Source organism: Apium graveolens, chromosome 2 (assembly GCF_009905375.1).
Source record: "Apium graveolens cultivar Ventura chromosome 2, ASM990537v1, whole genome shotgun sequence".
NCBI classification, from domain to species: domain Eukaryota; kingdom Viridiplantae; phylum Streptophyta; class Magnoliopsida; order Apiales; family Apiaceae; genus Apium; species Apium graveolens.
Genome location: NC_133648.1, coordinates 50,133,036 through 50,148,240, shown reverse-complemented (window position 1 = coordinate 50,148,240; position 15,205 = coordinate 50,133,036).

Sequence of the window (15,205 nt, the reverse complement as noted above, 5' to 3'; positions counted from 1 at the left end):
TCTTTCTTGCAATTTTTACTCTCTTTTTCTCCCAAAACTCTCAATCTTTTCTCTGCAACCTCTACTCACAACAATGGCACCAGTAGTCAAGATTATGTCTCAGTCTGGCTTTGTTTATGAAAAGAACAATTTCATAGCCTTGGTGGAAAAGAATGAAGCCCACTCAGATTATCACAAGATGATGGACTTCATCAAGAACAACAAACTAAGCTATGCAATGCTGGAATCCCCAACTATCTATTGTGAGGTAATTAAGGAGATTTGGACAACTGCAGAGTTCAACTCCACAGATATGACCATTACTTTCTCTCTCAAAGGTAAGGATTACTGTATTAACTGTGATGATATACAGTCTTGCTTTAAGCTACCTGGGAATAATGCCATGACACCCCCCACACTGATAATGATGTATCTGCTATGTTAGATTCCATAGGCTATTCTTTTGATTCTGCTAGCTTAGGGAGCATTAGAAGAAATGGCCTTAGGAAAGAATGGAGTTTTCTTGGAGATGCCTTTATCAAGGTTTTCTCTGGGAAGATTAGCAATTTTGATGCCATAACTTCATCTCTTGTTAATATGCTCTATATGCTAGTTTCTGATAGGTACTTTAATTTTAGCAACTATGTCATGCTAGAATTAGGTTCCAGGTTAGGTAACAAAGCTAATAGACCTCATAACATCTACTATGCTAGATTCTTTATATTATTGGCTAACCATGTTGCTGAAGGTTTGGTCATAACTAATCAGAGCAATAAACTCAAATGCTGGGCACAAGAGAAAAGGGTCCTTGCAGACCTTTTGAGAATTAACCTCAACAGCCAGGTGCCATTGGTATATTTACCAATAATGAATGCACCTCAGGTAAGTGAGGTAAATACTTCTGCAACTCCTACCTCTTCCAACCCCATTATTTCTTTGCCTTCTAGTGTGGCAATGGAATCTGTGTCTTTGTCCCAACAGATTCCTACCAAAGCCACCAAAGCTAAAATTCCAAAACACAAGTCAAAGAAAACCACCTCTGTTGTTTCTCAAAAGACAACAATTATAACAACTACCATAAACCCTGAAGGAAGTGAACAGGGTGTGAGTGGTGAGGGGAGGGGTGAACATCAAGAAACCCCCCAGGATAAGGTGGGAGAGGTGAGTGGTACCCTAGCCAGCCAAGCCACAGTTTCTCAAAAGACTGTGGTGGTTCAAAAGGAGTCAAACACATCCCTAGTTGCATCCTCCCAAAAGGATGCAGCTATTGAAAATAGTCCCCAACCAGGGACACAGAACAAAAGAGGGAGGGACACTGAAGCCACACATTCACCTATCAAAGCCTTTTCAAGAAGAAAGAAGGCTAAAACCCTAGTTTCAACACAGGGGGCACACACTGCACAGATACATCCACCTGTATCTTCGCCTTCTCAAATTCAGCTTGATGTGGCTCCAGCAAATGTGGAGTCACAGCCCCATTCTCTCATAATAGACACACATCAATCACCAAATTCTCTATCACCATCTCTGGATGTGGATATGATATTCACATCAATTCCTGATTCTCCCTCTTTAAAACTCAGGGAGGAGCCCCACTCAAATCCTGGTGATCATCATCTTTTAGATGATTTGTTGGATCATCAGCCAATTCTTTCAGACTTAGTTGAAGAATCTGTGTCACCTCACTTAAAATCAATTTACACAGATTCAACAATTATGTCACTTTCAATATCTACATCTTTTCCTTCTTCAACGGATATCTCTCATCCGTTGACAAGTGGTTGTTCTTCAACGGATAAGCTTAACATCAGTTATCCGTTGATATCATCAGTTTCCACTTCGACGGATACTCCCTATCCGTTGATGGTCTCTACACATATAACTGAATCAATTCCAAGTATAGAAGACATGGTTACTGTACAATCACTTCTAGGATTGAGGGAAGGGAGTGATAATTTGAGTGAGAGGCTGGGTTGCTCCCAGGCAAAAGGAGAGGTTGAGAGTCAAAATATACATGCTATTTCTTCCAGTATGGTAAAAGTGAGTGAGGGGAGTGCCACCTTAGTAGGTGAGGGTGAGGGTGTGAGGGTGTGTGTGAACCAGGGGGAGCCCCTGATGCAAGAATATGGAGAAAATGAGAGAAAAACAGGTACAGAAGCCATAAGGGTGGATCCAATCATTGCTAGTGAGTCAATGATTGTGGATGATGCTGAAAAGGGAAGACAATTTCAGCAACATTACAAAGCTGAAATTGATAACATTTCCTTGGATGCTGACACTTTTACTCATCCTGTTTCAGCCTATCAACTGTTGGTTGCTCAGGGCAATGTGGAGGTAAAGCAGACTTTGAACATAGTGCACACTTCAGAATCTCTTCAAAGAGATAAAGCTGCTGTTAATAGGATGCCTTCTCAAGCTGGTGAGCCATATGAAGAATTTGAAGTAAATTCTAATGATGATGACTCTATTTCTTTGGATGGGAGCATGAACTTAGGGGGAGATGCAGGCCCAAGTTCTGTTCCAAATTTACCTGAATGGGCAGGGACAAAGAAATCTACACCAGGACAGATTGGTGTAGCTTTGGTCAAGCAGGTTATGGCTATTCAAAAGGCCCTTCAGGACACTTCAGATGCTGGTACCAAGGCTATTCTTCAAGCTTATCTAGACTCTCTGCATCTCTTGCAGTTGCAGCACATCAGACAGAATTTGAGTGTGGATGAACTCAAAAAGGATATTGCTGATCTGAAATCCTACAATTCTGAGAAGTTGGATTCAGTCATGCCTTATGGTACAATGCAAGATTTGTTGCTGAGATTGAGGAGAAAATCTGATGCTGAAAAGAGGCTGGCCAAGTTGGAAAACAGAGTTCAAGTCATTGAAGACTCTGTGGTCACCATTCTTCAAAATCAAAAATCTCAGACAAGTCTACTATTGCAGCTGGCAAAAGCACAAGGCTTGACCCCTATCCTTGATGAAAACAAAAAGGGGGAGAATAAAGGGGAAAGGGAAGGAGAGCCATCAACAAAAGTTTAAATATCTAAAGTGCTAGTTCCTGCCATCACCACTTCTCCAACACTTCAAATCAAAGGAAAGCTTGATGGAATTGATCTAATCCAGATAGCAGCAGCTGAGATGAAAGTCAAAGAGCAAAGGAGGAAAATTGATGAAAGGATGCAATAAATTTTTGGTTCTACAACTTCAAAATCACAATCTATGAAGCATAACACAAAGGTGGAGCCAATCATTATGGAGCTCAAGCCAGTAAGAAGGAATAAGGTTGGAGAGACTTCTTCCAAGAATCTGAAACCTATGGTTCTCAAGCCCAACAACAGATCCAGCAAGGACTCTACAAAGAACCTTCTAAGCCTTGCTCAGTTGAAAGGAGTGGATTTTCCTCTTCCAAAGCCTGATGAAGACAAGGTTTTGGGTGGTAATATCATGAAGCACAAGGAGACCAAGGATGTGGTTGAAAGAATGAATATGGCTATTATCTTTAGAGAAGGAAAGAGTATCTATGTGATACAAGGACATCCCAAATTCTCAATAGCCAAGAGGGAAGAAGCCAGAAGGTTGAAAGAAGAAGCTAAAAAGTTAAAGGCTGACAAAAGAGCACAAGCAAAGCTTGAAAAACAGCTAAAGTCAAGTCAAGCTGAAGAAAAGAAAGAAATTGAAGACAAGGGTGAAGATGTACGTATGGGGGACATGCTTAATGATGATCTGGAAGAAAGAAGCAAGGAAAGAAAGGAATGGCAGAAATGGAACAGAAAGAAGGCCAATGCAAAAAGGAAGATTATAGGTGAAACTGAAGAAACCCAATCAAAATCCAAACCACTACCTTCTATTCCTGAACCCATTATGCCTGACCCCTTCATAAACATCCATGGTGAAACAATCACTCCTAAGGAGGAACCAATTGACTGGGACACCATTAAATTGCCCACTTTCTTAACCACTTCTCCACTATCAAAGAAACAGAAAAGAAAAATCAAATCAACACCTCCTCTAACCTCAATCAAATTCACTCAGAAGCCTAAGCCTAAGCCACAAGCCTCAAAGGATGATTATGTTCACATTTGTGACATAAAGGAATTTACAGACATTGAACTCTATCTGGATGAGCTGGAGGAAGTAAGGGGAATAGATGCCTACAGACAGCTTCCAGAAAGACTAGTGTTCAAATATAAAGGAAGTGGGGATAGGACTTGGCCTCTTTACAGAATTCTGGATAAAGGCTATTCTAACTTGGTTAGAGTCTACTCAGCTATAAAAAGGGATTCTGGCTTTACCAGGACTGCCAAAACTGAGATTCTCAATAAGATTGCCAGCATAAGGAAAACTTGGTGGGAGCCCAATGCCTTGCCTAGAACATTACTCATCCCAGAGAGAGGAATTACAGTTCATAAATCACCTCATTGGTTGATGGAGTTCAGAGACAATAAAGGAGTCAGAAGATTTTTCAGACTTGAAGATCAGCTCAAGATTGCCAGTAATGAAACTCTCAAGGATATGCAATCTAAGTTGGACATCAATGAAGAAGATGAAACTGAATTCTACAGACAACTCCAACTCCAAATAGAGGAGAATGACAGGAGGCTAGGGAAAAAAACAAGGGATCAAAGGAAAATAAATTAATCTACTCAGGCTTAAGGAGCACCCTTGGAAACAATGTAATTCTTTAATTCTTGTAAGTCATATGTCATAGCCTATTTGTATATTCGAGGATTCAACTCAACTCAAATAAGAATGTAATAAGTAAATAGTGGATCGACCGTCAGAGACATCTCGCAAAGTAATATCTGTCAAAGGATTCAGAAACAAGGTTCATCTACAGACTTGAGGAGTTAATTTACTGGAAGAAGTTCAAGAAGTTGATCATGCCTCAGTGATATAAATCAAGATCGTGGATTTAATCAAGTGACAGAGATCTCGTCAGAGTATCATTAATTACAAGGATTTAATCTGAAGAAAATCAAAGTGTCAAAGTCAAGACATGAAGAAACGTCACGGAAGTTAGTCACTCATGAACCAGACAGTACATCGAGTGTCAACATTGAAGTGGTGGAATTGTTTCATAATTTCAATGATTTTCAGAAGATATTCAGAAGATTGGTTGCTGCTCAGGATTAGTATTAATTCTCTATTAATTTAATTAAGAAAATAAATTATATCTGCAAAGATTAATTTATTGATTAATTAAATTAATTGATTAATTAATTCTAAATTAATATTTAGAATTTTCAGAATTTTTAATTGGTTAAAATCTGTTTTAATTCCAAAAAGACAACTGATTGTATTAGTATGACAATCGGTATGACAATCAATAGTCATACCGAAAGTCATGCTAATTCAGTTGATTGTCTTACCAGAATTATTATTAGATTAAAATCACTTATTAATTCAGCAAAAACAATCTGCTTGAACTACTATGACAATCGGTATGACAATTGATTGTCATACCGAAAGTCTTGCTAGTTCATTCTGATTGTCTTGCTAGTTCTAAGGATAGTCCTACCGATTGTCTTGCTGAGCTCAGAATTGTCTTGCCAGGTCAATTCTATTCTGTTGATTAAAAAGAAGCAGACAAGCAGCAGTTCACTACAACTCAATCATCCAACAAACAAAAAAACAAGAACACAGCAGCTGCAGCAAATATTTCATTTTTCATCTGCTTATTTCAAAGATCAATTTCTAGATTGCAAAATTAAATCCAATCAACTAGAAATCTTTATCTTGTTATTGTGTAACAATCTAGCGGATCAAAATCCCTAGAACTTAATCTCAAATCGCGTTTAGCATTTGATTCTAATTATTGCAAAAATAGAAAAAGTTCATGTCGAATTTATTCTAGATTTGTGATAATTGATTTGAGATTAATACCTTGTAATCGATACAGTTGTTGTAACACCTTTCAAGTTTAATAATATTTTTATTTAACTTGAATTTTGTTTCACATTTTTTATTCCGTATTTATTCGATTATTTGGTACTGTTTGTATTCAACCCCCCCTTCTACAAACAAATTGGGACCTAACAATTGGTATCAGAGCCTTCTGATTAACGAACAAATCAAGATCCTAGACTTTTGTGATTTTTAAACTCCTTGAATTTTTATTTATTCAAAAATTCATAATGACTTCACATAAAGTTGGAACCGTTAAAATTCCACAATTTGATAAAGAGAATTATATCATGTGGAAGAAGAAGATGCTATTATTTTTACAAGTTGCAAATCCCAAATATTCAAACTTGTTAAAGAAGGGTATAAAAACTCCGATGGTTATTGAACCGGAGGTAATAATAGATGGTGTGGTGACTACTGAAGCTAGAACCTATCCAAAAGAGCCTGAAGATTTTACTCCTGCTGAGAAGGAAGAAGCCTCCTTGGATGCCAGCCTTCAATTAATATTAATTGATTCCCTTGATCCCTTGATGAACAGACATGTGATGAACTGTAAAAATTCTAAACACATGTGGGAAACTATTGAGGTAATTAATGAAGGCACAGAGGAAGTTAGGGAGAACAAGTTGGAAATCCTAACCTCTAAATATGAACATTTCAAATCAAATCCAGGAGAAGGAATTACTGAAGTGTTTGAGAGGTACAATGCGTTGATCAACAACCTGAACATCAATGGAAAGTATTATTCAATCAGGGAGGTCAACAAAAAGTTCCTTTTAACACTGCCAGCTCATCTTGAACATAGAATCACTGCCATTAGAGAAGCTAGAGATCTGAGTGAGATTTCTTTGGACAGGCTCTATGGAGTGTTAAAAACTTATGAGTTGGAGCAGATTCAACAAAAGGAAGTCTACGGGAAGGATAGAATGGTCAGCACATCTAATGCATTTGTAGCTGAAGGTCAACAACAACAACAATCTCAACAGTTAGAAAGAATGGTACAGTTTTCCAAGGGTGAGGAAAATGAGTTAGTAGCAGAATATGATCCTCCTACTACAAATCAATCAAGTGATGATTTTTATTCCTTGGAAGAGCTGGAGCAATTGGAAGACGAGTCAATGGCCCAAATTGTCAAGAGATTCTCCCATGTCAGATTCAGGAGGAATCCCAAGCTTAAGTACAAGTCCAACTACAATAAATTCCAGAAAGATGGATCTTCATCCTCTAACACCAGCAGTGGTGGGTACAAAACAGGGATGGTTGATCGAAGCACCATCAGATGCTATAACTGCAATGAGTTGGGACACTTTGCCACAGAATGTAGGAAGCCAAAGCAAGTAAGAAAGAACTCTGAAAGGGCTTATCTGGCAAAGGGAAGAAGCTGGGATGATACTGACAGTGAAGATGAAGATGAAGGAAATCTTGCTCTTATGGCTATTGATGGAAAAGCTTCATCGTCAAGAATAGAGGTAAAACTTTCTGATGCTGAAATGGTTTATCATCTAAGAGGTAACTTAGATTGTGCACGTCGTGATAATGAACTGTTAAGTTTACAGATCACAGACCTTGAGAAAGAGGTCAATGAATTAAGACTTGTGCACATTAATCAAGACAAATTAAAAGAACATGTATCTTTTCTAGAGAATAGAGTTGACTGTTATAGAAAACTCGAAACTATTCTCAAAGACAAGATCACAGGTCTTGAGACTAAGGTTAGAGCCTACTTCAATTCTTGTTCGAAGGCTAAAGAGTTCTACAGTAAGCAAGCTGTTAATCAAACATCTGGAATAGGTTATGATTACAATGTTGCTATTGGAGAATTAGGCATAAACTCCCCTCCTCATGTCTGTGCTAAAGGGAGGGAAGTACCACATGTGCTTAAGGGTGTTGATGAACCCCTCTATAAAGCATCAATTGTTGAACCATTTGATGCGACCTCTTCTGTTATTCAAGAAGAAATACGTGCTGAGGATCATGCTTATGAGAAGATTGTTTCCAAGTCAAGTGAGTCGAAAGTTCCAGTCAAAGTTGTGAAAGCAACTGAGACTAACTCAAACACACATGAGTTGGATAACAATAATGCCATGTCTACCATGCATAAATTACCTGCTGTTAATCACTCTCATAAAGCATGTAGTGTTGCTAATTGTATGTCTTGTGCTTTTAATATGATGTATGCTTATTTTAATGGTAAGCATGTGTCTAATGATAAGAGTACTACTCGTCAGCATGTGAATAACAAGAAGCATGATAGGTCTAAGACTGCTAGTCCTTCTAAGGCTAGAAAGGAGACATTTGTGCCTAAGCTTAAACAGAAATTTGTTAAGGCTGTTTACAAGGTCAAATGTTCAGTCATTGAGGATGTTGAGATCGTTAAAATTAAAAATGTTGTTTTGCCTGACAAAGGACAATTCTACAAGTATGCCGGGCCCAACCAAGTTTGGGGTCCGAAGAAGGTCTAATCCATTTGAAGTGCAGGGCAGTATACAGGTGTAACCGGTAGTGTGGATTCTTGACAAGTGGATCATCAAGACTTATGACCGGAGATAGAGCCCTGCTATCAAATGTGGATTGAGAAAGCTGGCCCCCTGATTACCTTTGGAAATAACAGCAAAGGTTTATCTGAGGGATATGGCTGTTTGCAAGCTGGGAATGTTATCATTGTAATTTTGTATATTGTGCTAGGTTATTATCAGGAAGCAGTATCCAATATATAGCACCAGTGACGAGACTTGAGAATATTATGACATATCAGACACCTGCTGCACATTACACTTGGAATTGTACTCTAGTAAGATGTGTACAAGTGTACTCCTGGTTGGTAAGTCAAAAGAGGAAGTCAGTGCACCACAGTTCATGGACTTTGCAGCTGCAGATCTACTGGACTATGCAATCTCTTCTTCACAATCTCACTTCAGGTTGGTATGAACTAGTATACTGCTCAAGCAATCGTCAAGGACATGGTATGGCACTCTAACTGCAGTTACAGTTTTATATGAATAAGTAGAGTCGTCATATTTATAACTATCTTATCACTAGGCACAATCATATTGTTTTATATGTGCAGTGGTATATTGATTATGCAACATAACAATTAGTATCTAAAGTACTTGACAAGTATCGGTCAATGATATCTTGTTAACATTATGTTGCAGATATTTGTAAGCTTTTGACATGAATGAGAATTACTTAGACTTTACCCTAAGTGATCAATGTTTTATCAAAAACTCATTCATATTGAAAAACAAAATCAAACTTCTTTCTACATTAGTGATTTCTTATTTCATGTAAAATCTTTTGAAATCACTATTGTAAATCATTTTCTCTCTATTGCCATATGTTCTGTGTTACAGGTTCAGTCTCCAATGACTTTCTTTCATTGACAGTCATGAGGTTGAAAACCCACAACATCTATCCCAGACTGTAAAGACAAACACAGAAACAGAACCAACCAACACTCTCTTACCACTAAATGTAGTATGAATGAGCGTGAGGGAGATAGTGCCTTAGTGCACCACATAAGGAAGGTTCTGTAGTCAACCCAGTAGCTCTGTCTCCTACATAGATGAGTAGTATTTAAACCGAGACAACTGCTAGCCCCCATACATCTTCTCAAAACGATGTAATGGCTAAAAAGGCACAAAAACAGTTACTAGATTCATTCTCTCAACAGGGTGCGTCTATTGAAATTTTGCCTGTCGGCCAAGGTATCCGATGTAGTGTCACCACTTCAAACATAATCAATTCTTGATGCACAAGGAGAGGTTATACACACAAAGGATGAGTTGACGGAAACAAGAGTTTCGACCATTTTAAGGTCAGATTCGATTGTTCAAGGTTCGTTAATGGACCAATTGCCTTTACAGGTATTAGGAGAGGATACTGATCCAAAAGCCATATGTCAGTGGTCAGTGTCTACCTCCCCAGGCTTAAATCCCCTGGATGCATCTGCGGATAGTGGATCTGACATAGGCGCAGATCGGCAACTTGTTGACAATGATTCAGATATTACCTGATGAGTCACAAGGAAATGTCTTCACAGGAATTAGAAGGGAACTGTGATCTTTATGCTAAATTCTTTGGATCATTGTTTACCTTCCCAGAATTCAAATCTGGAACCCTAAAAGGGAAACTAGCAACTTGTAAATTATGACTCAGATTCATCTGACGAGTTTAACAAGGATGGGGATTTGTGAACTCCCATTGCACCACCTGTGACCTCCTTAAGGATGGCTAAGGTGATTTTCCTTGCAGGTACAGCTGGATTATGGAGCTATGAGAGAAGAGTGATACACTTGTGAGAATGAGCGTAAACACGAGTGGAGAGAAGAGTGAAACACATGTGAGGTACACTAAAACAGGATCACACACTCACAGTGAGGAAGAAAGAGAAACACTTGTTATTTCTTTTCCAACCAAGTGAAATATGAGAACTCCTTCAGACGACGGCATACATTCCTTCTTTAAGGGGGAGATAAAAGCTTAAGTAATAGTTTGGAGGATTCCTCAACTAAGGGGGAGAAATAGCAGGGAGGAAGAAAAAGATCCTAAAAATGTACACTACACCACACCATTGTTGTTTGTAACTACAGATCCTATTGTACGGGAGAGGTGGTAAACACAAGGTGATTTCCTAGTAAGGGAAGAAGCTGTTAGGGGAGTACCATTGGTTTTTATCTGCGGATCCTATTGTACGGGAGAGGTGGTAAAATGAAGGTGATCTTCTTTAATCAGTTGATTCTCATAGGGGGAGAAGCAAGAGATATAGGCTTCTCAACAGGAAATGTGGTTGCACAAATGAAGATGGAACTACTTGAAGATATGTTCAGTCTAGAGGAACATCTACTTGGAATCTGGAAAATGTTAAATCTAGTCCAGAACTTTTCTACTATTTACTTTGCATGTATGTTTATATCTTTTTCTTATTTGTTAGTTGAGTTATCCTCTAGGTATTTGTGTGTTATTGTCTAACAAACAAATAGGGGGAGATTGTAAGTCATATGTCATAGCCTATTTGTATATTCGAGGATTCAACTCAACTCAAATAAGAATGTAATAAGTAAATAGTGGATCGACCGTCAGAGAGATCTCGCAAAGTAATATCTGTCAAAGGATTCAGAAACAAGGTTCATCTACAGACTTGAGGAGTTAATTCACTGGAAGAAGTTCAAGAAGTTGATCATGCCTCAGTGATATAAATCAAGATCGTGGATTTAATCAAGTGATAGAGATCTCGTCAGAGTATCATTAATTACAAGGATTTAATCTGAAGAAAATTAAAGTGTCAAAGTCAAGACATGAAGAAACGTCACGGAAGTTAGTCACTCATGAACCAGACAGTACATCGAGTGTCAACATTGAAGTGGTGGAATTGTTTCATAATTTCAATGATTTTCAGAAGATATTCAGAAGATTGGTTGCTGCTCAGGATTAGTATTAATTCTCTATTAATTTAATTAAGAAAATAAATTATATCTGCAAAGATTAATTTATTGATTAATTAAATTAATTGATTAATTAATTCTGAATTAATATTTAGAATTTTCAGAATTTTTAATTGGTTAAAATTTGTTTTAATTCCAAAAAGACAACTGATTGTATTAGTATGACAATCGGTATGACAATCAATAGTCATACCGAAAGTCATGCTAATTCAGTTGATTGTCTTACCAGAATTATTATTAGATTAAAATCACTTATTAATTCAGCAAAAACAATCTGCTTGAACTACTATGACAATCGGTATGACAATTGATTGTCATACCGAAAGTCTTGCTAGTTCATTCTGATTGTCTTGCTAGTTCTAAGGATAGTCCTACCGATTGTCTTGCTGAGCTCAGAATTGTCTTGCCAGGTCAATTCTATTCTGTTGATTAAAAAGAAGCAGACAAGCAGCAGTTCACTACAACTCAATCATCCAACAAACAAAAAAACAAGAACACAGCAGCCGCAGCAAATATTTCATTTTTCATCTGCTTATTTCAAAGATCAATTTCTAGATTGCAAAATTAAATCCAATCAACTAGAAATCTTTATCTTGTTCTTGTGTAACAATCTAGCGGATCAAAATCCCTAGAACTTAATCTCAAATCGCGTTTAGCATTTGATTCTAATTATTGCAAAAATAGAAAAAGTTCATGTCGAATTTATTCTAGATTTGTGATAATTGATTTGAGATTAATACCTTGTAATCGATACAGTTGTTGTAACACCTTTCAAGTTTAATAATATTTTTATTTAACTTGAATTTTGTTTCACATTTTTTATTCCGCATTTATTCGATTATTTGGTTCTATTTGTATTCAACCCCCCCTTCTACAAACAAATTGGGACCTAACAATTCTATTTCAGTATACACATTTTTGCAGCACTTTTGAATTTCTACTTTATTTTAGTTCATATGTTTGATAAGTGTTTTGTTATCATCAAGTTAAACCCAAATTTATGCCTAAAGTTGTAGTAGACATAAATAGGGGGAGATTGTTAGGAATATGTGTATTAGTTTGATGATAAGTTAAACAAAACACTTAAGTAAAAATCTAGTGTTTGTAGCCTCAACGGATAAGATCATTTGGCTATCCGTTGAAGGAGTAGCTTTACTTAGAAATAAGTTTAGTATTGTAGCACATTTCATTCTCTGTATTTAAGTTGTAATTCTTAGATGTTGTGGGAAATTATCAGTCATGTTGACTACTAGTGGATATGCAAATAGGAGGGCTAATTGTAAATATTTCATGCCTTGTAATTTTGTATAAGTGAAGTAGTATCAACTGATATTAAAGGCCTTCAACGGATGAGAAACAAAACTTCAATGGATGTCTCTAAAGCTTCAACGGATACCATCCATCAACGGATCGGTGCTTCAACGGATAAAGCTTCAACTGCTAATGCATCAACGGATAAAGCTTCAACGGATAAAGCTTCAACGGATAAAGTCATCAACGGATGAAAGCTTCAATGGATGCTTAGTTCAATAGCAGTTGATAGTGACAATTCATAAGCTGACAGAGGCACATGGGTTGACAGAGACAAACTGGAATGTGGTAGCCTCTAGGAGGAATCAAGAAAATGCAGCATTTCCATTCTGGTGCAAACAAGGAAGTATTCAAAGATTCACAGCTAAACCTAAATTGCATTGGATAGAGAAATGAAGAAGAAACATGTGAAGAATCTTTTAATTGTATTTTACAGTTTTGTCTTCACTTGTAAACTTGGTGATATATAAACCAAGTAGCAGCTAGTAATTAGATGGTGAATTTTCCAGAGCTGTTTAGAAAAATCCAGAGAGAAAATCATCTAGTTTGTACTAGGACGCAGCTGTGATTTAATTCTTTGAATCACAGATTTTCTGAAATAACACATCTCTGGTGGAACAACAAATCCACCAGAAAAGTTTTTAAGTTCTTTGTGTTCTTTACATTTGTGTTTGAATATATATCTGTCTGTATTAGCTTCAAGCAATTCACACACATTTGTTCACTAAAACAGTTAGCCTTAGAAACTGCTCAAAACTTGAAAAAGTTTTGAGATTTACATTCAACCCCTCTTCTGTAAATCTCATTGTTAGTCCACTGGGAATAACAGTATCCTACAACCCTGTAATATTTTCTACCTATCTGTCAAATGAATGGTTGATAGATACTGGAGCTAATGTACATATTTTTGCTGATATTAGTTTATTTGTATCTTATCAACAGAGTCATAGCCTGACTGTGAAGATGGGGAATGCTAGTGCTGCTCAAGTACATGGAGTTGAAAACGTGGATCTGAAGTTCCCTTCAGGACGTATTCTATCTCTGACAAGAGTGCATCATGTTCCCGACATGACCATTTTGAAATTTCGTTCAAATGTAATAAAGTAGTTCTTATTCACACTGGTACGTTCTTTGGCAAGGGTTACTTGTCAAATGGTTTATTTGTTATTAATGTGGATCCCATTTTGGGAAATTTGAACAATAATGTTATTCCTTTTATTAACTGTATTGAATCCTCGAATATATGGCATGCTAGACTAGGTCATTTAAACTTTGGTGCTCTTAAGAACATGATGAACTTAGAGTTGATTACAAAAAATACCATAGAAAAGAATTCTAAATGTCAAGTATGTGTGTCTGCTAAACAAATAAGAGAACCTTTTCATAACGTTGTTAGGGATTCAGACTTGTTAGATTTAGTACACACTGATATTTGTGAATTTGGTGGTGTGTTGACCAAGGACCAGTTTAGATACTTCATTACTTTTATAGATGACAGTAGTAGATACTGTTATGTTTATTTACTTAGACATAAGGATGAAGCACTTAGTAAATTCATTATATATAAAACTGAAGTAGAAAAATAAACTAGTAAGTTACTTAAAAGGTTGAGATCTGATAGAGGTGGTGAGTATATGAGTAATGCTTTTATTGAATTTTGTGCAAACAATGGTATAGTTCATGAAGTTACTCCACCATACACACCTGAGTCTAATGGGGTTGCTGAGCGAAAGAACTGAACATTTAAAGATATGATTAATAGTATGCTTATTAACTCTGGGTTGCCTAAATACATGTGGGGAGAGGCTCTAAATACGGCTTTCCATATTTTGAATAGAGTCCCTCTGAAACACATGGATAAAACACCCTTGGAGTTATGGAAAGGCAGGATGACTAGTCTTAAGTATCTTCATGTGTGGGGGTGCCTTGCTAAGGTGCTTGTTCCTGAACACAAGAGAAAGAAACTAGGCCCAAAGACCGTTGACTGTATCTTTCTGGGCTATCTTAAAACTACTACAGCTATGAGATTTTTAGTGTTAAAATCTGACATAGATGGTATAGTGACAAACACGATAGTTGAATTTCGAGATGCGACATTCTTTGAGGATGTCTACCCTATGAAGACTGGAATACCTGAAACGACTTCTGAGGAAGATCCTACTCACACATCAAGTTCTATTCCTGATCATGTGGAAAAGATGACAAATGTGGGGGCGGAACCTAGTAGTAGCTCTATTCCTAAGGAACTAGAGGAACCAAGAAGAAGTAAGCGTGCAAAGGTAGTCAAGGATTTTGGAAGTGATTTCATCACTTACAATATCGAGGACGAACCTTTAACTTTCCGACAAGCTATGGATTCTTCTGAGTCAAGGCACTGGAAGGGCGCTGTGAAGAGTGAAATTGACTCTATTGCTTCTAATGGAATATGGGAGTTGGTTTATCTCCCTCCTGGGTGTTCTACTATTGGGTGCAAATGGGTCTTTAAAAGGAAGTTGAACCCTGACGACTCAATAGACAAGTACAAAGCTAGACTGGTAGCTAAGGGTTTTAAGCAAAAGGAAGGAATTGATTAC